The sequence below is a fragment of the Anas acuta genome, chromosome 2 (genome assembly GCF_963932015.1).
Source record: "Anas acuta chromosome 2, bAnaAcu1.1, whole genome shotgun sequence".
Classification (NCBI taxonomy): domain Eukaryota; kingdom Metazoa; phylum Chordata; class Aves; order Anseriformes; family Anatidae; genus Anas; species Anas acuta.
In genome coordinates, this window is record NC_088980.1 from 154,571,379 (window position 1) to 154,592,356 (window position 20,978).

The window sequence follows — 20,978 nt, forward strand, 5'->3', positions numbered from 1 at the left end:
AGTTGTGATGATGAAGCCAGCAGCCAGCTACCAAAGATAATAAATATTTATTTTCAGGCCCACCTCCATGCATTTGGGCAGAAAACCTGCTGCAGGCTGAGCTGGGCATCTCCATCACCTTTTTCTGCTTAGGGGAATAGAGGTCTTTAGGAGCGGGTTAAATATTTGGGATGAGGGATTTCTCCCCATCTCTTTTTCCTGCTGCTTCCTAAAAAGCCCGGCTGCAGCAAAGAGAAAATAAATCTGCGAATCTGCGGGGACCATACACAGAAATACCCAGTGCTCAGTGCTGGATCAGTTCCTCCCCTACAAAATCAGCGGTACGGAGAGGCAGCTAAAGGAGGGCATACCTATTAATACACCTGGCTGAAACCCATAGAATTTTAACTGTCTCAGCAGAAAATCCGCATTACAGCACCCTACAGGAGCCGTGCACTGAGTGCTTGCAGCAGCCAGCACAAAGGACGCCTCGCTTCTTTGCAAATTTCTCCCACAGTTTTGGCCCCACACACGAGAGCAAAACCAGCCAGGGGATGGGCAGCCCCGAGCATTGAGAGGTTCCTGGAGAAACCAAGCACCGAACGAGGCCGGATCCTCAAATTGTGTCTTTTTTTTATGTTGAAATGGCTTTTTTTTTTTTTTTTTCTGCATGGAAAAGCAAAAGGAGCATACTTAATTGAAAACAGCCAAGCAAGCATCCTGCATGGGTGGGGCAGCTCATCCCAGTAATTTCACCTCCTTCTAACAAGGCTCGACCTCCCTTTTCCTGACCCACACGGCTGTGGAGATGAGAAAGTAGCTCCTGGGTTCCCGGGTCCCGTTTAGCATCCCTAACCCTGCACCAGAGCAAGGGGTGAATGTGCTGCAACATCCTTCCCGTGGGGTATTTCCTCTTCCCTGCTGGTAAATCGTGATGAGAGCGCGCTGGATGCCAACAAGGACAGGGGGAAAAGACAAGGATTGGTGAAACCACAACAGCCAGCTTTTAAACACGTGAACGCTTGCCTCATCTATGCCAGATTTCATGCAAGAGTCTGAATATTTTTCCTCCAGCACTGGGGTTTTCCTCCATCCCCGCAGACCCCAGCATTTTCTTAGGGGCTCTCGCCGGCAGCTCCCTCCCGGGAGATTGCACCAGGAGCGGATCCCGCCTTGGGGGGTGGAATTAAAAAAAAAAAAAAAGGTGGATTTTCAGCTGGCTCCGTTCCCAGCCCATCTGCAGCTGTCCTGGCACGGCATCGTGGGCAGCACGGGGTTGGGATGGGCGGCCAAGGGTTGCTAAACGAGCGCTGTAATTGAAGGCACCAGCACAGCATGAAAGTGCTGCGTGTTCCCAGGCAGGAATTTCCCCAGCATTTTATCAGCCTCTGGAAGAGAACAACCCTCATTCCACCCCCCCCCCCCACCCCATTTCCAGATCTACCGTAAACGGCATCCATCAGCTGGATGGAGCACATCCTCCCTGCAGTCATTACCCTGCCCTGGGCAGGCATTTACTAGAAACACAGCAGCAGGAGTTCCCCCGAGCTTTACCCACGGGCTGCGTCCGCTCTGCCTGGCAGTGATACCTAAAAGACTTCGGGGACCTTGCCACGAGGCTTCCCTGCAGAAAGGCGGGCGCTGGATTAATGGGATGTGGTCACAGGGCTGGCTCAGGGGTTTTGGCGATGCAGGTTTCTCCTGCTAAGCTGGACCCACAGCCCCTGCCAGCTCAAAGGACCGCAGTGAGCTGCATGTAGGAGCACCACGCAACCTTCCCCTTGCTCCAAGGCAGAGGGGTGCTACCCCAAATCTGCTCCCAGCATACGAGCCTTGTACTGGGGTAGGAACAAGAGATTTTGGTGGATGCAGAGAGCTTTGAACTCACCCATTTTGCTGCCACAACCGCAGACGTGAGCACCATTGCTGGTATGGAGGTGCAGAGAGGGGACAGGCACCAGGGCCACTGGCAGTGGCACGGCGTCACAAACTCCTCACCTACAGCAGACCCCGGCAATCCCCCCAGGTTGAGGCCACAGCCCCAAGGACGAGGACAATTCCCAGCAGCCGGTGCCGTGGGTGCATCCCTTTGATGATAAACCCCGGTCCTTGACCCGGCCGCTTGACTAAAACAAACAGAGCTCAACAAAACCTGCACTGACTTCAGCAGATGGCACTTCCAGCAGTTCGTGGAGGGGGGGAACTGCTGCCCAGCTGCCTGCACGATGCCTCTCCTGCGTTTCACCTGCGGGATAATCTTCAACATTTTATCTGCAGGAGAGCTACGACAGCTGGAGAAGCATGGAAGACCACCGAGCATCTTTTCCTTGTCCCGTTTCCAAATCTATCCCACTGATCCCATTCGTGTTAAGGACGCTTCACTTTCTGACCTACAAATGCCATTCCCCCTCTGCCCATTGAACAGATTTCCCAAGTTCCTCTTTCAGTTTTGTGTTAGATTTTAGAGATATATATACTTATACGTACTTTATAGCTTAAATTATTTAAAAATATAGGGCTGACCCAAATGGAAGAACTATTAAGAAAATCTGAATATATACCTGCAAATAGTTTTGGGGAATACAGAACAATTTTTAAAGTAAAAGAGAAAAGAAATTAATTTTTTACAGGGGAAATGGGCACCCCCAAAGGTGTGCCATGAAAAAAAAAAAATTTGGGCTGTGGGCTGCCTTGTTGGCCTTCACTTGTATATAGTTCATGGCCAGCCACTGGCTTGGCATCTGGAGGGAAAAGACCAAGCCAAGAAGTTTTCTGCTCATTTGACATCATCTGGATGGGCTTAAGAGGCATTTTTTTTTCAACTTTTGAAAGTGCTGTATTATGCCCCTACATTTTATCCCAGAGCAATGGGACAGGATGCTCAAAAGGATCTCAGGAATCCATAGCAAGCCACGTTCACGTGGGATTAACCCAGTTCAAAACATCAGCTTTTGAGTCTAACTTCTTGCTTCCAAATCACGCCTTTTTGAATGAGTTCACTTTCAGGAAGCCATCCCATGTGCTCGCCTCGAAAAATGTTTGTCTCTGGCTTGCCTCCAGCAAATCAGATAATTGGGAGTTTAGAAGTTCATAACTTGAGCTGAAGTCAGAAAGTTTCGTCTTTCATTTTCCAAAGCTGATTCACGGCCAGCCTGGCCCGAAACGTGGGCTTGCCTCAAGTTTGCTGTCATTTCAGGGTTCATTTGCAGTTTAAAACGATGTTCGGGTTGCACCCGCCGTCTCCCATGCTATCATCCAGACTCAGCACTGGCACTCATGTGCTTGGAAACATCTGCGTGGTCCCAACTCATTGACCTTTATCGAAAGAAAAGCCCCAAGATTTGCTGCCTTACTACAAATTCAGAGGAATTTCAAGCCAGGGTTTTGATATTGGGGCTGCCCTGTGCCTGAATCATCATTATCAATGCCAAACACAGGCAGAGAGCAGAAACAGGGCAGCAGAGCTGGGGAAGAACATCTTGGACTTATTTTATGGGCTCTGATGGAGAGATTTGAGCTTTTCCAGTTGCCCCCTCTACTACATTGCTACAAGAACTTAAGCTTCCTAATTTCACTGAACCCAGCTGTATTTCTGGTCTGCAAAGTAAACAAGAAGAGAAGCGAGCTTTTTGGCTCCCATGGAAACTTTGCAATCCAAGAAAATCAGACGAAACATTCGAATCTGCTTAGGTTTGTCCATCAACAGGCTTGATTTCTTAGGGACCTGACCCTGCGTTCAAACCGACCAACGCTGCACTGACAGCAATATTTTTGGGTCCTGTGTGAAATACGCCTGCAGTGGCCCCGCTGCCAAGTCTTGCAAAAGTTCCCAGGCCATGGGGCTGCTGCTGGCAGTAGGGAGCCATCCATGGAGGTGCATCCACTGCAGAGTTCGCTGGCTTGCCAAAATGTCCTGGGTCACCAGGGAAGGGGCAGAAGCAAGGATAGACGAGCACCACGTTAAATAAATCTTATCAAATCTTATCCTGGTGGCTTTTGAAGATCTCCAAGAAGGAGACCCCACAACCTCTCTGGGCAACCTGTGCCAGTGCTCAGCCATCCGCACAGCACAGAAGTGCTGCCTGATGTTCAGAGGGAGCCTCCTTTGCTCCATTTTGTGCTCATTGCCTCTTGTCCTGGCACTGGGCACCAGTGACAAGAACCTGGCTCTGTCCCCTCTGCAGCCTCCCTTCAGGTGTTTGTACAAATTGATGAGATCCCCCCTGAGCCTCCTCCTCTCCAGGCTGAGCAGTCCCAGCTCTCAGCCTCACAGGAGAGCTGCTCCTGTCCCACCATCGTTGTGTCCCGTTGTTGGACTCCGTCCAGGAGGTCTGTGATGGATGGACAAAATTCCTACACCCGGCTACACGGAAATATCTCAGCTGTCCTCCTCTTGGGAAATTAGCATTGAAACTACACATCTAGAGTTAAAGGATATAATTTCCTCTCTCTTTGCCCTGCCCACGGTCATTTGAGGACACAGACCACACGTAGGACATCCCAGCCCATCCTGGAGACACAGGCCTTCCCGCCCAGCAGCTGCCTTCCAGCTCCAAGCAGTGGGACGACAGCACCCAACTCCTCCTTTGGGTGAAGGGAAAAGCACCCCACAGCGTGGTGGTCACCCCAAATCCTCCATGGAGGCTTGGAGGCAGAGCCCATCCGAGGCGCGCTCGTAGTGAGGGATGAGGCATCTGGCCGAGCCCGCAAGGTGGAAAGTTCAAGTGGATTCTGTTTATTTGGCTTTGCAGAGAGCAGGCGCCCAGCCTGAACGTTGGCCAAGCACCTTCCCATCGCAGGAAGTCTTTAAATAACCACCAGTGGTCAGGGCTTTGGTTTTACAGCTCTGCTGGATGGAAACCCGGCCCTTGCCCTGTGTCTGCTTCAGCTATTTCCTTGGGTACACAAGGTAGCTGCTACCTCGCGGCCTCCTAGGCCTTCAGCATACCCACCAGGACCACGGGCCTCGTGAAAGTTTGCTACAAGCAGAAAAATCTCTCTCAGCATAGGCATAAAAACATCTTTCCTCCCTTGTGCCAGATAAATTTTACTTGCTTTGCTTCTTTTTTGTGAGACTTTACTCCTTGGGTCTGCCATTGAGGCCCATGCTTAACATGTCACCACGCTTAACATTCCCCTGAAGCTCTTCTGCACCACCATAAGATGCTCCTCGCCAGTTCATATAGTTAAAACAGAGAATGAAAAATAAAATCCTCCCCTGGCTGTTGGCACCCCCTCATTCCTCCACCTCCTCCTCACTCAGGATCACCCCATCCTCCTTGGAGAAACTCCTCGGGGGCAGCCAGCGGGGCCTCTCCCGCGGTTTTTGCCAGCGGGACTAAGAGGCAGAGAACGCCCATCGCCCCTAAAAGGCTTTCTTATGTATTTACCTTGGGGATTTGGAGCCAGAAACCTTGCCAAGACCTTGACTGAATGGGTCACCCAGCAGATCCTGCTCTACAGATGGAAAGTTCCCAAAGGCTTTTCGCTGGGAAGCTGGGCTAGTTTGGGATTTTGGCAGCACAGCCTTGCCAGGACTCTGGGGGATGGAAATGAGTTTTTTACCTATAGCTGTCATTAACAGATTATCCTAAAATGACAGCTGGCAAGAAGAAGCTCTGTAAACAAGCACAAGAGTTTTTTACAGTCGGAAAACAAGACCTTGCACTGACCTCCTCCCGGGCAGATTCACTGGGGTGCAACAAACCAGGATTTTATTTTAAACCATGCTTGTAAAAAGTTTCTTTAAAAAAAAAGCTGCTTCCTTGACACTCAAGTCAGGTAAGGACACAGTGGGCTATTCTGCCTTATAAATAAGCCTGCTCTTGTGTACACGTGTTTTAAAATAAGCTTATGAAATGTAAACATGCAGGCCTTAAAAAAAATTAGTAATTCGCCCTCATTGAAACCATTTAATCGGGGCCGAGCCAGGCTTCCTTCTCCGCTTCAGAGCTCTGCACAGGGGATGCTAACTTAGACCAAGGAAACCCCACAAATAACTCGCCCACAAACACACAGCTCCATTTGCAATTGTTCGGCCCTCCCGTCCCTTGAAGGGTTGGCCTGGAAAAACACAAAAGAGCAAAATCAGGTGTTTTTCCAGAGGACCAACACTGGAGCTGCACTTCTGCCTGAGTTTCGAAGCACATGGTTATGATGAGACGGGAAAGGGCTCCCCCCAACCCATGTGTAGCATAAGCACTTCCCACGCTGCCTATTTTCTTTGCACTATTAAGATTGATGACTTTTCTATTTGCCCCATTCCCCTACACCCCACCAGAGGAGACAGCCACCAGGAGGAAATCTGGGCTGTAAAAATAAAACTCACTTTTGGCTTTGGAGGAGCAGGTGCAAGGGGAGAAACTATTTTTAACCCTTCTTTTTTCAAGGAGGGAATGCCAGGAGCCCTCTGAGCGGGGCTTTCCCGGGTTTAGGAGATTAATTTGGAGGCAGTGAAGGGGTCTGACGGGTGGTTAATCTTGGTGCTGGGTGCTCGGGGCCGGAGGAGCAGACATCAAAGCATTCCTGCAGCTGCTGGGGAAAAGGGAGAGGCAGCAGCCGGCGGCTCTGCCTCCTCCCCACGTGGCTGCTGGGGCAACACGGCCCTCCACGACCATGGAAAGCTGCTGAGATGTCTGAGCAAACTCCCGGAGCCAGATCTTCCCGGTGGATTTGTTGCATTTCCATCCTGCTGCAAGCCCAAGGGGAGAACCAGGAGGAGAGAAGCTGGGGATGCCCAATGGGAAATACAAGTCTAATGGAGACCCACCACTGCCACCAGCCAGAGAAGATGTGTGTTGAGTTTTTTCCATGCCAGCTAGACCTGGACAAACACCATTTAGCCTTTGCTTTCACTCCTCTAATTAATAGAGACAGAGGTCTGAGGAGCAAGCCAACTTCTGGAGGTATCTCCCCATCCCTCATACTAACTACAGCAACAGCATGAGACACCCACATCCCTATTTTAAGAGATTTATTTGCACACATCGATTGTGCAAGATGTAAGTTATTTTGGTCTATGCCTGTTCAGAACATCTTTCTACCTTAGGACCTTTCCAGCCACCACTTGGCACCAGATGTTAACCCAAGTCCTATCCACGAGGACAGAGTTCCTCTGGTTCCTTAAGAAACCAGCGTTTTGGTAGGAACCTTGCTTTGGTACTTTGGTATTTAGAGACAGAGAGATGTTGCCAAGACAAAACATAGTTGAAGGGAGTCAGGCATTAGGAGCAGACCCGAGTAACAGAGATAGGAGAGCAGTGCATGGCTAGTTTCACCTCACTCTTGACCAAGTATTGGTTTGGGGGAATACTGCAAGACAAATACTGTGATTTGAATAAAAGCTAGAAATTTTGTCTCACTGAGTGCTACTTAAAGTTTTCTTTCATTCACTAGGGGCTCTTTTTTTCCCTGTTGCACTGACAACCACAATGGTTGGCCATCAGAGGACACAGGTTTCCCACCCCACCTTCCCATCTCTGTGGTGGGACCAACAACCCAGGAGTCAAAGGGCTGGTCCCTCAGCCCCAAGGCAGATTCAGGAAGGATCAGCCTCCTCGATGGAGAAGGCAAAGGGTAAATTTTAGGCATTTGCCCACCACAAGGAGAATACCAAGTGCTGGTGAGGGAGATCGCAAGATAAGCTCCCAGCAGGGGATGGTTCAAACCACTCATGAGCGATCCAAGAGTTAACATCTGGTCTTGGAGATGGAACAGCACGTGGAGGGTTTAGCAGGACCTGATATCTCAAAAGGGTGGCTAAGGTGACTCTACCAAAGGCCGGTGCTTGAGACTTTGCCATCCAAGGAACCAAAGAGCCTCAGGCAGGCCATCCCAGAGGACTTCTGGGTATGCTGCTTGAACCTCCAATCTCATTAAAACTCCGGGGACCACAGAATCCAGCTCCTGACCTTCTCCAGAGCAGAGCCAGCAGAACGTTTCCTGTTATTTATAGCAGCAGGAGAGTCTGATGGGAAAACCCCACTTGTGAAATGCGGGCCGCCTGCCATCGCGGCTCTGCGGAGAGCTGCCGGGCTGCTCTGAATTCCTGCCCGAAGGACTGCTCCACCCCTGCGCTGGTTTCACCGTGGGCAAGACCACGCCAGGAGGCTGTGCAAGACGAAAAGGGGCACCTCGATCCCTCTCGATTGGTTGCAAAGAGCAACTTGAAGTAAGGAAGCCGAGAAAAGCTGAGCATCCCAGGCAAGGGGGCTTCAGCTGCGGGGCTTCAGGGACCTGGCAAAACCCTGAGGAGCGCATTTCACCCACACCACATCCTGAATGAGGTGGTCTCTAACGTTAGAGATGTTTGTCAGCCTCTCAAGGGAGCTGTGGAGAGGGTGCAGCCCCTTTGCCAGGTGCTGCCCACCTCCTCGCAGCACGGTGGGATGTGCGCTGGCATGTTTCCTTGCTGGCAGCCCTATTTCCACCACCCTGGCATGCACCACAGGTGCTTTCCAGCTCGCTTAGTCACTCAGGTGCAGGAAAGCTGGCAGCCCAAAGGCAAACCCTTCCTGAAACGGGACGGGCTTTGCCGCGGGCTCGGCGGGCGAGAGCCGCCCGGCACTGGCCCCGTGCGAGACGAGCGTTTGCTGTCACGCTGTCGAGGAGGAATCCCATAGCTTCTGTTCTGGGCCGGCGCCAGCGCTGGTTTCTGCTTGCTTTCCGAGCCGAGGGAAGCGAGCAGATGGGCTGTTCGCTGCCGTGAGATCCTGTGAATGAACTCGCCAGCCGCGATAGGAACAGCCGGCTCCTGCTCTCGCTCGGCTGAGCCACTCCGGCGGCTCTTCTCCGGCTGAAACGCTGCGGGTGCACCCAAAGTAGCCACAAACACCCTGTTGTAGCCCCCAGAAAAACACCAAGCTTGGGGATTGGCATGGGATGGCGAGAATCTCAAAGGCCAGAGCAGCAGTGAGTGGCTGCAGAGGTTTAGGACCACGCTGGGGCAGCAAAGGTCACACTCCTGCTCAGGGTTATGATGCTACGACTAAGATTCAGCTTGAGAGAAGAAATCTGAATTTAGCTTGATTATGGTCTACAGAGCCCTTTTAGGAAACCCTAAAGTGCCTGGTTTCTTGGCTGGCTCCTCCTGTGCTCCTGCCCCAGCTCCACTACTGGGGAACCCCCATGCTCTCGTGGCCACTGAGTGAATCTGAGACCCCTGCACGCCTTATCCTCAGCAATAAAACCCCAACCCAGAGCCGGGGCCAGACCCTAAGCGTGTCTCCAAACACATTATGTCCTTCAGAGACAAAAGCTGAGGCTGGAACAGGACCAGCGAGGGAGCAGGAGACAGCACGGTGTGCTGCAGCATCCTCTCCACCCGAGGTCCAGAGCGCGTTATGCACCAGCCGCCTGGCTTTCGGGGGAGCTTGGCGAGCCAAGGCATCCTGGAGGGATTTCATTCAGCTCTCCGCGGAGGTCTGTGAAGAGCACGGCCAGATTTGCTCTCACGGCGCTGCCCTGGGAGATCTCAGCCGCCGTGATGGACAGGCTCCTGCTGAATATCCTCGGGCTGTTTGCCTAAAACCCCAATTAATAACCCCGTGTTTTGTCAACAAGGTCAGGCCAGCAGCGAGTCCAAGGCTTGGGGCTGGCTAACCTTTTTTCCACCAAACATGCCCAGGGATATTTTGACTCCCTGCCCTCGGGAAGTTTATTTGTGTAGGTCCTTTTCACTTCACAGCTTCCAGCAGCGGAAGGCGCTTTCTAATAGCCGGGGAAAGACTTTACGGCTGTGGCCGGGGCTCCCCGGCGCTGGAGCTAAAAAAGCAGAGCACCTGCCAAAGCTGCCTGAGAGAGTCCAAGAGGCTTGTAATTAGCCTGGGAGAGAAACCAGGGCAAGTGCACCACGGAGCTCTCACCCCCGCCGTGTCAGATGCAATGAGACCTGAAGAGAACTCACAGGATTTCTTCTTGCTGGAGGTAAAAATGTTACTGGGGTCCCTGTGCCCCAAAATGAAAGTGATGGGGCACAACAGAGAAAGCTGTCCCCACCTTCAGCCCTTTCATCGTCACATCATCCAGAAGGAGCAGATCCGGTGCCAGCCCAGCTCAACCAACACGCAGGACCTCAGCTCTGCATCTGGTGCTCCCGGTATTTCCAAGCATCGGTGGACGTAAGGAAGGGATCCGAGAAAAAAGCCTGAATTAACCTCTGCCTGGCACGGATTTCAGACTTTCCAAAGCATTTCTCAAGCCAGCACCCAGGATGTGCAGGATACGTCCCTCACCTCGAGCCCATGGGGGAGAAGGCTCCAGCAGCTCCTCTTGGCGCTTCTGCTCCAAGCAGCCCAGAAATGTTTGCGGGGATCCAAAAGGGCTGGATGAAAGGGACTCGGGCGAGCCTCCCGCGCTGTCTGGGCTCTCCTGGAAAATGATTTGCAGATGCTCCAACTGGCTGGCGTGCTCTTCACCCAGACAGAGCAAGCATCTGGCAGGCCCATTATTTAAGAGGCAGTAGTGCCTCGCGCGAAGGGTGTGTCCTGGAGAGCCCCGAGATTTATTGTTCAGATATAAAGGGGCTGAGCTCCGTCCCGGGAGCACCGCAAGCAAAAGCAACGAGCTCCTTGACACAAGAGCCAAATGGCTCCCGCTTATCGCGCCTGCAATTATTTGCACAGGAAGGGGAGGCCAGAAGGGCAAAGGCACCCCAGGGTGACGCGGGGAGGAAAGGAGGAGAGAAAGCTGTGCCTTTTAACAGCAACTGGGACGTTTTCTCCAGCACATTCCTCTCCTTCCAGTAATCTCGTGGCAGCCTGGAAAGATGGGTTGTGAAACCCAATTCCTTCCCCGCCGGCAGCCTCACACGAGGACGGGATGGGGATCCACAGCACAACTCTTGTAATTAAACTGGGTGGCAAGGAGAAAGCCTTTCCCATTGTGCATCTCCTCCCCAAATCTGCTTGGAAGGGGGCTGAGTTTGAGCCCCCAGGTTTGAGATCTGCACAAAGTGGAGGTGATTTGAACCAGAATAAGAGCAGCAGAGGCTCCCCGGCTGGGTGAGAACCACCAAAATTTCAAATGGATGGTCCACGGAGCTGAACCCAGCTGCTGGTGCATTTTTCCCCGTCAAAGCCACTTGGGAGGACAAGGAGAAAGCAAAGCCCCTCAAGCTGGGGCAAAGGATACGGCCCGCTCTGCGTGGTGCAATATTTACCTCCTCCTGAGATTTGGGCCAGGTCATGCATTTGCATCACCTCGGGCTGTCTTTGCTCAGGGCTAGGAAGTTAAATCCTTCGGGTTTCGGTGCAAATCTCAGCTGGGAGCAGGAAGAGAAGCACGGTGGGATGCACCACGACGGCTCCTTGGGGGACCTGGAGTCTCTGTCCTTCCATCAAAGCCCAGCAAAGCCACGCGCCGGCCAGCGGGGCGCAGCCGCTTGCCTCTGCTTTCAATTAAAGCCATGAATAATTTTTTTTTAGCAAAAAAAAAAAACTAAACAGAGCCCGCTAACGGCAGCCAGATGTGCTGCTCCTGGCAGCCGCAGGTGCACCTCGAGATGCGGCCAGCAGGCAGGTGGCTTTGCGGGGAAAACCAAGAAAAAAAAAAAAAAACGAATTTAGGGGCAGCTGCCAGCAAAGCGACTCTTGTGGGTTCGAGCAAACTGCACCGAGCTGGTCCTGGATGCCTTGCGTTTGGGTGAGGCCCTGGGGCTGGAATCGTTTTATTCGGGGCACGCAATAGCCCTTGGCTCCTGTTGCGCTCGCCTCTGCCAGGAAGAGGTCGGTCTGGCTGCATTACAGCCGGCGGCGATTACACGCCGCCGATGCCTCCTCGGGAGCGAGGAGGGACGAAAAGGCAAGAGAAAACCTAAACGGTTCTGGGATGGGATGTGGAAATCGCTCCTGTCTGGGGCGTTTCATAAGCGCCGGCCGTATTCCCTGAAGGACGCCGCTCTGCCTTGCCCGGCTATAAACACAGCCAGCAGCCTTCCCCGCCGCCCCGAGCGCACGGGCAAAACGCAAACCAGATGCTCCCAAACGTCTGGTCGCCGGCTTGAAGACATTTTCTTTCATCTGGTAATTGCTGCTTCCAAGGGAGAAGATCTTAAGCGGTCCTCAAGGCTCTTGAAGGATCTTATTTTCGTCCTTTTTGGACCTCGGAGCATCTTCTGACTTGGTATCTGAGCCATCCTGCAGCCCCTATCTCCTCCTCCAAGCATCTAAAGGCTGGCTCGAGTCTCCTCAACCCAATTTGCACCCCTGGGGGCTGGCTTATGGCAAACCCACTGCAGGAGGTGCCACCAAGACGGGATGCACGATGCAAAAAAAGCCAGACAGGGGTGCAAAATGCAAACCCGAGGTGTTATTTGCAGTAATTACAGTAGGAACACCTCCGCCTAAAGTCACATCAGGAGGAGGTCCCCCAATTCCTGCTGCTCCTGCTCTGCTCCTCTGAAGTTTGATGCGCCCAAGCCTGAAGTTCATTGAGGTACTTTTTTGCTGAGGATTTCCTCTCGTGTTCTTCAGCTTTTCTCACTTTGACAAATAAACAGCCGGCCCTCCAAGCTCGGGCTCTTTGTTGCTTGCAGTTCCTTCCCCTTGGCTTCTCAGAAACGAATAACGGGAGCGGAAGGGTTGCAAAACACGCCCCGACCACCCCTGGCTTCAAACGCAGCGAGAAATCAAGGAAACGGGGAGAGAGGAAAGAGGAAGAGCAACCGCAGGGAGCAAATGGCCAGCTGCACCAAGTGAAATGCTTGGTGGCGAGGGAGGCAGTGAGAAAACACGACGCCACCAGCACCACCAAGACCAGCGATGGCAAAAAGCGCAGGAGGCGATGCACAACGGGAGATCCGGGCTGGAGCTGTGGTTGTAAAGGAGCCTGCGGGCTGCTCGGGAAGGATTTGGAGAGTTTAATGCTTGATGTGATGCACTAAAACCACCGCGGAATAGAGAAGAGGTGCTCCGGGTGGAAACCTACTTGCTGTGGGGTTCTGGTTTGCTCCCAGGAATTTGCTCAGTGCCAGGTTGGCACCTGAAATTGGAGAGGAGCGAGGCTGGGAACTGTTACACCAGCAGAGCAGCTTCGCTGGTGAGATGGAGAGCCAAGAATAATCCTGCTAAGAACCGCAGAGCCCAGCGATGCCAATTTACGCGCGGTTTAATGAGGGCACGGCCCGACAGACGGATGCTGCAATGACCATAAAACCCTGCCTCAAACGGACAAAGGCTGATGCAGTTTAGGTTAAGCAGGATGAAAAAGCAAAACAAAACAAAAAAAAAAACACGTAGAAATCAACTTTTAAGTAAAGGAAAGCTTGGGGAAAATAAGGGAGCTGGCTGGTGGTCAGGAGGATGGAGAGGTTGGGCACCTGGAGAAGATTTCCAGGCAGGGAGAGGAGGAACCGAGCCCCACCTGCCAAGGAGAGGGTCCAAACCAGAAGGAGAAGTTCAGCGTCCCCAGGAATGAGCACACGGCCTCCAAAAAAAAGTGCAAAAACGCACCCACCGGCCAAGAAAACCCACAGCAGAGCCGGTGAACGTGGCAGCAAAAAGAAAAAGCAGGGGAAATAAGATGACAAAGCGGGGATTTACCACCCCCAGGGGGAAAGCAGAGCCCCGAGGGCAAATCCTACATTGGAGCAGGCTCAAATCGTGCTGAGTTTTGTAGGGTCTCATGCACGGAGCCTCGAGCCTGCTTGGTAAGGTTTTAATCACACCCTAACGAGTCGTGGACGGCCCTAAGCACCCAGAGGGGACCCGTGCTAGGGAGCTGTGTGCGTTTTGCTCCGATGAAGTTAAATGCCATAAATCAATTCGGGTTGGAGGAAAGCACCTGGCTCAGCCCTGCAGGAGCAGGGGAGAAATTAGCACGAGATTAGCACGGCCGGGAGCGAGCCGTCACGTCGCTACCCATGTCTGCGAGCTGCAGGGAGAAGGAAGGACGTTACCAAAGGCTGCCTTAGGAAAAAAAAAAAAAAACTCTCCTTTGCCAAAAAGGGTTTTTGCATTGCAAAAGAGAAGAGTGCTGAGGAAAGCAGCTGAGGGCTTCGAATGGGAGCTGGCAGCTGGCGTGGGGCATCCTCCTGCAGGTCTGGGTGGTGTAACGGGGAAATTTGGAGGAAGGAGAAGCTCGGTGAGAGCTCTGCGTGGTCCAAAGCACGGCAAGCATCTCAGCATCCCTACAAATGAACACAGAGCATCCAGAAAACAGAAAGTGGGTGGCAAAATGGGGTGGAAAAAAAAGTGGGATGAAGCTGGGGGAGCAAACACAAGTCACCCAGTCCATCCCCACTGCAGGGATGAACCCTCCAGCTCATCCCAACCATATTGGAACCACAAGAATTGGGGTTTTTTTTAGAGCTAGGGCTCTGCAGCTCCTTTCCCGGAGGATTTGCCAGGGCCCAAAATGTTGTGGTCGTGCCCAAATCCTGCCCCGTGGCCACACCTGCCCGAGGGGATGCAAAACGCACCTCCACCGGGATCGAGAGGGACAAAATCAAATGAAATAAAATAAAGGCACGGCTCTGTTTTTCCAGCTGACGGGAGGAGGAGGGGAGCTTAAACGCTGCCTGGGCTTCAGGCTCCGGGAAATTCGACTTCTTGGCTTCTCTTAAGAGGGCAGCCCCGCTCCCCAGGCACCCTCCCAGCGCTAGCAGGGGGAACGGGACCTCGTCGCGGGGCTATTTGTGTAAATGTTCTGTACCGGAGGGGAGCCTGGAGAACAAGTCCCCTTTTTATAGCGTGTGGTAGGCTGGCAGCGAGCCTGCGAATGAGAAGGAATTCGGAGAGGAGCAGCAGCAACAACAACAACAAAAAAAAAGCCTAAGGGGTTGGAGGGATTAGGTCGGGAGGGAGAGAAAAAAAAAAAAGAGAGCAAAGTGTGTGGTCTGAGGGATGCCACTTGGGGCTGGGAGTCCGGAGCCAGCTGAGAGCACAGGGGTTGCTCCCATCCGTGCCAAAGCTCCCCCTGGGATTCGCAGGTCTCTGCCACTTCCCTGCCTTAGGAGATGAGTTTCTCCCACCTCCCCGCAGAGAACTAAGAATAAGAAATGAAAAAGAGGAGTTGAGGATTATTCCAGCAGGGCCAGGCTGACGGATGGCTTGGCGGAAGAACGGGAAAGGAACCTAAAAGGAGCCGAGAAAATCTTGAGATGAAGGGGGTATGGGGAGGGAAACCCTGCTGCAAATGGGTTTTTTAGCGGGGTTTTTGCCCCAAATTAGCTTGGTTCATCCCCAGCTCAAAGAGGGGTGGTGGGGAAGCAGAGATGTGAGTCTGGATACGGCCCCGCTACCAGCATCCCTTTGGGGATCCCTATACTATGGGGGCTACTTCCAACCCAGCTGCATTTGCACATTATCCCTGTTTTGGGGTACCCAGCCTGTCCCCAGCTGCACTTTTTTGCTCATTTTTTGACCAAAACCCTTCTTTTTGTTGCCTTCTTCGTGAGCAAAAAGAGGCTGGGGAGCGGGGCTGGATAAACCTCCCCTCCGACGCCCCCAAAAAGCCACCTTAAAAACCCAACGAAAGCGGGGGCAGCGGAGGTTACAGCTTTGGTATGAGAATTTTCATGAGCATGAGAAAAAAAAAAAAAAGACCACATTGCTCCAAAGTCTTTTTTTTTTTTTTTAAAGCGAGCTTCAGGGGCTCTGGGAGAGCGAAGCTCGCTGCGAGGTTTGTTTTTCTGTTGTGCCCACAGTTACCAAGCAGTGCCGGCCGAGGAATGCATGGCAAGGGGCACCCAGCCCTTGGGGACATGTGGGGACAGGTAGGGTGGCACCACGAGGGCCACCGAGCCCCACGGGCATCTCCTGCAACCCTTCTGGGGTTTAGGGCAAGCTTTGCTTCCAGCAGGGCTCCGTTCCCGGGTCATCGCGGCGGGCACGCAGCTAACGAATAAAAATAATGATTTATACATTAAAAAAAAAAACAAAAAAACCCATCTTTTAGAGGCTGGGATAATGAAACCCATTCCCCCGGGTCTCTTCTTCGCGGTGCCAAGGGTGCAGCGCGGCAGCCGGCAGCTCCCAAAGTCCTCCCCGGAAAAGTTCAAACCCTCAAATACTTGGAATTGCTCCTCGGAGGGAATTTGATTTGAGAGCCGCTTTCGTGGCAGCTGGGAATTACCACTCCGCTCTGCCATTTCCCAGCTGCTGACCCCGTTCACACGGAGGGGGCCCCTGGGTGGACACTGGGATCGCCCGGACTCGCGCCCCCATTTCCCTGCGGTCCTGCTGCATGGGAAAAAAAAAAGCTGTAGGGCATGGCAGAGGCAAGGAAAATTAACTCCTGCGCCCAGCTATGAAGTGTTACCCTGCTTAGCTCGGACACTATAGGGTTTTTTAAGCCCATATGTCAATGAGAGATGAAAAATGCACCCAGCTACGTTGCTTGCCTGGAGCAGGAGTGGGGCTTGGGGGCTGTGACCCCAAAAACCCAAAGCCAAGAGGCTGGGGCCAGGTCTGCTCCGCATCCGCCGTGAACCCCAAAAGTTCCTGAGTGCTTCTCCAGCGATTTGCTAGAAAACATCCTGAATGAAAATTAAAATAAAATAAAATAAAATAAAATAAAATAAAATAAAATAAAATAAAATAAAATAAAATAAAATAAAATAAAATAGGCCCTGAGGGGGGGTCCTGAGCCTGAGCTGGTGACAGGTCCTGCCTGGAGCCTGGAAGCCCTGGGAGATGCCACCTAGGGGTTGGGGCTGTTCCTAAAGCAAAACCCCGTAGCCCCATCACTCTCCCCATTGCCCCAGTAGGGTTATGGGGATGTTCTCCTCTCCTCACCTATCTCGGGGCATCTCGGCTGCTCTGCTTGGGCTACCTGGAGGAGCAGGAGCCCTATGGGAGAGGCGCAGGCAGGTGGGATGGGGCGCCAAACACCCTCGAGGGTGTAGGATGGGGGGGACCCAACCACAGCCCACCTGTGCGGCTGCGTCCCTGGCCCCGTTCTGCTTTTCTTCTCGCCCCTGTCACGCTCGGGCAGCCGACTGTGGAAAAACACAGCGGCGAGGAGAGGCTTTGAGTGGCAGGTCGGATAGGGAAGGAAAGGGCTCGGCAGGGAGGGCCGGGCTGGAGGGACGCGGGCGTTCCCATTTCGGTGCTCGGCTCCCAAGGGTGCCGCCGGGAAGCGTTTTCTTGCCCAGCTCGGCCTCCCCTGTAAAACCCTTGGCCAGGAGGGAACGTTTTTAGGTCTCGGTGGAAATAGGGAGATGCTTCGTTAAGTCTGTAATTAAGCAGCGCCACGCGAGGGGCTCCCGCAGGGTGCTGGGGGTGGCGCTGGCTCCGCGGGTACCGCCACCCGCGTTGGGAGCCCGGCCATAAAAAAAAAAAAAAAAAGCCATCGGGTGTCTTCTCGTAATGCTTTGGGGTTAAAAAATAAATAAAAATACAGAGAAAAAGGTCCGGGTAGGGAGATGGAGGCTGCTTAAAAATCAAGGAGGGCTCTTGGGTCCTTGCCTCCGGCAGTGCAGCAGGTGTAGGGGATTGCGCTGCTTCCCTTATTATTAACAGGAAAAATAATAATATTTTTTAAAGGAGAAAAAAAAAAAACAGATGCAAGGAGGATTGTTAAGGGTGAAGAACACCGCTTTGGCTCCGCAGCCAGCTCTCCCCGGGTTGAAAGGCTGCCTCGATGCCATCCCCCCCAGCACAATCCCGTGTGGGCGCCCGGTGTCCCCCCCCCCAAAGGCTTTGCGAGGCGCTCAGAGGCAGCGGCGCTGCCAGCTCCCACGTTCCCCGTCTGATTAACTGCACTGACGTCAAGAGGAAATCGCCGGGAACTATCGCAGAGATGACAGGGGACGGAGCTGCCATCGATCGGGCGCGATACCGCAGCGGGGAGATCCGTGAGGGCATAAACCCCCCCCCACTTCGATCCCTCATTCCCCCACCCCCAGTCCGCACAGCCCTCCTCTGATCCGCCCGTGCCACGAGGAAGGAAAACCGAGACGCAACCAGCACAGAGACGAAGGGAAAAGGATCATTTTTAGATATAAAAAAAAAAAAAACTCGCCTTCCAGGAAACCATTTGGATGCGGACCCCGCGCAGCTGCAGCCGGGCTCCCCCCCTGTCGCAGCCTTGGGCTCGGAAAGCAGGCGGAGGACGGAGAAAGAAGGAAGGGGAGGGGAAGAAGGGGGGAAAAAAAGAAGCGCTATCACGGCCGCCGAGCTGCGAGAAGAGCCTGTTGGCAGAGTGGTCCAGAGATCAGCTGAAATGCAGACGGTCACGTGCGGAGCCTGTCTGCTCCGCGCCGGGGCGAAGTGCACACGCAGCGCTTCCCCGCACCGCCAGCACCCGCTTTCCCCCACCCCAAGCTTTGGCCCCGCAAGGTGACCCACAGATCCTCACCGGGGATGCCTCGCCGAAGGGGATTTCCCCAGCCGTGCTTCTTTATTTTTTATCATTTTTTTCAATTCGCACCCCAGGCACCATCTCGCACCCAAAGGGATGCTCCGGGCTCCACGCGCGCCGCCCCACGGCACCGCAGCTCCACCATCCCAAAAGCTACCCCACTGCAATCCTCCTGCCATCACATCCTGCTGCGTTTCACCCGAAAACACCACCTTTACACCCATTTTTACCCGTACAGAAATCAGCAAGAGGCATTGGAGGCTCCCGGCCGGAGACGCGCTGCATTGCGCTCAAGTCGGGCAGATACGGTTGGACTAAAAAAAGAGCGTGGGGCCTTTATTTATTTATTTTCTTTTTCTTTTTTATTTTTTTTTTTTTGTTTTTGAAGGCGGATTGCCTTTCACGCTGCCTATATTTATAGGTAGAGCTGTTGAAATTTTAAGGGCTCCTTGCCACAGGAATCCGGGCCCTTCTCGTGTTTGCCAAGTGGCGTAAACGGGTAAAACCGAGCCCGTAACGGAGCGGCGGGCGCTGCTCACCTCTATCGGTTTTGGGATAAAATCAGAGGGAAAAGAACCCCCAAAAAACCATCTGTGTGGGTTTTTGCAGAGTATTAAGACTTGCTCACCCCAACCAACCCTTTCTAAGATGCAAACGGGGATGCTGCCCCTCCAAAGCTGGGCCAACCCAACACCCACGTGGTGCTCAGAAACAAGTCCCATACTTCCAACCCCCAAATTTGCCATTTTCTTCCCCAACAACACATCAGAGATAACCCCCCATATTTTTTTTTTCCCCACTGACGCTACAACAAGACGCTACGCCCCGTCTGGATGCTAAACCTGCACTTCCCTACGGCGTGGCAACGCGCATCTATTTAAGACGAAACCCAACCCGTCATTAAGGTTATCGATAGGAGCCCGTGTTTACTGCCGGCTATTTTAATACCGAGCGCCGCCGGGTTTCAAGGCACCGATTTCCACCCCTCGCAAGGGATGATTAAGCTGGAAACGGGCCTAAATGCGGCTTTTTTGGCTGTCTTTGCAGGCACGAAGCGAAGAAATGCACTTTGCAGAGGATGCTTCTGGTGATTCGCAGTCATCGAGGCGCACGCAAAAAATGAAATTAAATCGGTGATCGAGAAAGGAGGGCGGAGGAAGCCGACCTCCAGAGGTCCCCTCCCAACCTTTAAGCATGGTGTTATTCCCCGAAAGGTTTTGCCTTTTGCCAGTGGGGCCGAAAAGCTCACGGGGCTCCGGTGACACGGCTATTTTGGGCCTCGGGTGAGGGAGCACGAGGATTGCTCCCCCGGGGGGAGCGCTGGGCATTCCCCAAAGGGTAAAAGTCGCTTCCTCCACCTGACCCCAGTGCCACGTGTGACGGTCCCTGCTGGGATCTGACGTCCCCCCAGGCCAGGGATTTGGCTGCTGGCACGGCCAGCACCCGGGCTGTTAACTCTGAAGCCTACTGACAACACAAGTAGCAGCTCCAGGGTGTATCCAGGTACCCGTGCTGGATGCTGGCGGGCGTGCGAAGCCCCCAGCTTTACGGACACCCACCAGCATTTCACAGCACCCTATTATCGATGATCTGACCCCAAAAAAACTATAGAATCCGACCAAAAATAGCAAATATAGCCATAGCATGCGAGGCATGCACCATGCAACATTGCTCGCCCTTCTGTGCAAGGCTGATCGCACCGTGCAAGGCTCTGAGCACCGTGCAAACCTTATTGCACCCTACAAACCTAATTGCACCCTGCAACCCTAATTGCCCCCACCCCAAAAAATTTCCGGGACCCCCTCACCGTGCCCCCCCCCTTCCCACCGCCCCCTCCCGGCTCACACCGCACCCACAGCCTCTCCCACGCGTGGACCCACCCCGGGTCTCCCCCCGCACCCATTTCCCTCTTTTTTCACCCCATTTCCCTCTTTTTTAACCCCATTTCCCCCCTTTTAACCCCATTCCCCCCCCAAAAACCCCTTTAATCTCCCTCCCCGCCGCTCGGTTCTCCCGTTACCGACCTGCTCGCCGGTTCCGGCGGTTCCGGCAGCTCCTCCCGGCTCGGCCCCAAGCCGTCCTCGCCGCCCCCCTCCCGCACATGCGGCCCCCGCCGGTCCCGGACCCGCTCCCGGTGCCGCTGCCGGTCCCGAGGCCGCCGCCGCCGCCGCTCCGCTCCCGTCCCGCGCGCGCGCCGCCGCCGCCGCTTTGGCCACGCCCCCTCCCGCTTGGCCACGCCCCCCGCCCCGCGGCTCGGGCCACGCCCCTCCCTCGTCACGTGGCGCCGGCGGCGGGCAGCCAACGGGGATGGGAGGGGGGGGGGGCGAGGAGGGAGGGGGCGTGGCTTATACGGAGGGGGCGTGGTCACGGGCGTGGGCGTGGTTATGAGGGGGTGGGCGGGGCCAGCTGAGGAGAGGGAGGGAGGGAGGCAGTGAGGGAGGGAGGTCTGCTGGCCTCTTTTTGCCCTCTTTTCCCCCTCTTTCCCCCTTTTTCCCTCTTTTTTCCCCCTTTTTCCCCTTTTTTAACCTTTTTTCCCCATTTATTGCTGATTTCTCGTGGACTCCTCCTAGCAAGGCTCATTGTGGAGACGCTGAGGGCGTCACAAGCGTTGAAGGAGTGGGGTTGTGGGGCTTTTTGGGGGTTCAAATGGCACCGTGCAAAAATAGGAGCTGGAGGTGGAGATCGGGAGAGCCTCCAAT

General features: G+C 53.8%; 1 protein-coding gene across 2 annotated transcripts in view; it reads right to left on the reverse strand.

The window, feature by feature from the left end:
- Window positions 1-20,504, reverse strand: part of PTP4A3 (protein tyrosine phosphatase 4A3) — a 38,975-nt gene extending 18,471 nt beyond the window's left edge. The window contains exon 1 of one of the 2 annotated variants that reach the window (XM_068672751.1): window positions 20,304-20,504. The gene's annotated coding sequence lies outside the window, so the exon portion shown is untranslated. Of the gene's footprint in view, window positions 1-17,940; window positions 18,096-20,303 lie in introns of those variants that run through there. The other variant, XM_068672752.1, reaches the window with a different exon arrangement.
- Between the last annotated feature and the right edge of the window lie 474 nt (window positions 20,505-20,978).